Source organism: Arachis ipaensis, chromosome B2, assembly GCF_059453495.1.
Source record: "Arachis ipaensis isolate K30076 ecotype BB chromosome B2, ASM5945349v1, whole genome shotgun sequence".
Lineage (NCBI taxonomy): Eukaryota > Viridiplantae > Streptophyta > Magnoliopsida > Fabales > Fabaceae > Arachis > Arachis ipaensis.
This window is the reverse complement of record NC_142437.1, coordinates 103,286,900-103,288,646: the sequence shown is the minus strand read 5'-3', so window position 1 is coordinate 103,288,646 and position 1,747 is coordinate 103,286,900. Positions and strand designations below refer to the sequence as shown.

Below are 1,747 nucleotides of genomic sequence, written 5' to 3'. Positions count from 1 at the left end.
TTTTCTTCTCTTCTTCTACTAACAATAAGGAACCTCTTTACTGTGACATAGAGGATTCCTCTTCTTTTCTTTTTCTCTTCTCTTTCTTATGAGCAGGGATAAAGAAAAAGGCATTCTTGTTGAAGCTGATCCAGAACCTGAAATGACTCTGAAGAGAAAACTAAGAGAAGCTAAATTACAACAATCCAGAGACAACCTTATTGAAAATTTCGAACAAGTAAAGGAGATGGCAGCCGAACCCAACAACAATAATGCAAGGAGGATGCTTGGTGACCTTACTGCACCTAATTCCAATTTACATGGAAGAAGCATCTCCATTCCGGCTATTGGAGCAAACAATTTTGAACTGAAACCTCAATTAGTTTCTCTAATGCAGCAGAACTGCAGGTTTTATGGACTTCCATCTGAAGATCCCTTTCAGTTCTTAACTGAATTCTTGCAGACTGTGATACTGTTAAGACTAATGGAGTAGATCCTGAAGTCTACAGGCTCATGCTTTTCCCTTTTGCTGTAAGAGACAGAGCTAGAATCTGGTTGGACTCTCAACCCAGAGATAGCCTGAACTCTTGGGATAAGCTGGTCACGGCTTTCTTAGCCAAGTTCTTTCCTCCTCAAAAGATGAGCAAGCTTAGAGTGGATGTTCAAACCTTCAGACAGAAAGAAGGTGAATCCCTCTATGAAGCTTGGGAAAGATACAAGCAGCTGACCAAAAAATGTCCTTCTGACATGCTTTCAGAATGGACCATCCTGGATATATTATATGATGGTTTATCTGAGCTATCAAAGATGTCATTGGATACTTCTGCAGGTGGATCCATTCACCTAAAGAAAACGCCTGCAGAAGCTCAAGAACTCATTGACATGGTTGCTAATAACCAGTTTATGTACACTTCTGAGAGGAATCCTGTGAGTAATGGGACGCCTATGAAGAAGGGAGTTCTTGAGATTGATACTCTGAATGCCATATTGGCTCAGAACAAAATATTGACTCAGCAAGTCAATATGATTTCTCAGAGTCTGAATGGAATGCAAGCTGCATCCAACAGTACTCAAGAGGCTTCTTATGAAGAAGAAGCTTATGATCTTGAGAACCCTGCAATAGCAGAGGTGAATTACTTAGGTGAACCTTATGGAAACACCTATAACTCATCATGGAGAAATCATCCAAATTTCTCAGGGAAGGATCAAAAGCCTCAACAAGGCTTTAATAATGGTGGAAGAAACAGGTTTAGCAATAGCAAGCCTTTTCCATCATCCACTCAGCAACAGACAGAGAATTCTGAGCAGAACCCATCTAGCTTAGCAAACTTAGTCTCTGATCTATCTAAGGCCACTGTGAGTTTCATGAATGAAACAAGGTCTTCCATTAGAAATTTGGAAGCACAAGTGGGCCAGCTGAGTAAAAGGATCACTGAAATCCCTCCTAGTACTCTCCCAAGCAATACAGAAGAGAATCCAAAAGGAGAGTGCAAGGCCATTGACATAAGCACCATGGCCGAACCTGTAAGGGAAGGAGAGGACATGAATCCCAAGGAGGAAGACCTCCTGGGACATCCAGTGATCAATAAAGAGCTTCCCTCTGAGGAACCAAAAGAATCTGAGACTCATCTAGAGACCATAGAAATTCCATTGAACCTCCTTATGCCATTCATGAGCTCTGATGAGTATTCCTCTTCTGAAGAGAATGAGGATGTTACTGAAGAGCAAACTGCCAAGTTTCTTGGTGCAATCATGAAGCTGAATGCCA

At 41.4% G+C, this 1,747-nt stretch overlaps 1 non-coding gene across 1 annotated transcript; it reads right to left on the bottom strand.

Annotated features, from left to right (window-relative positions):
- Nucleotides 1-624: 624 nt before the first annotated feature.
- On the bottom strand, nt 625-732 carry LOC148575066 (small nucleolar RNA R71). The gene has a single exon (XR_015905837.1). It is a non-coding gene; the product is annotated as a small nucleolar RNA R71 (small nucleolar RNA).
- Between the last annotated feature and the right edge of the window lie 1,015 nt (nt 733-1,747).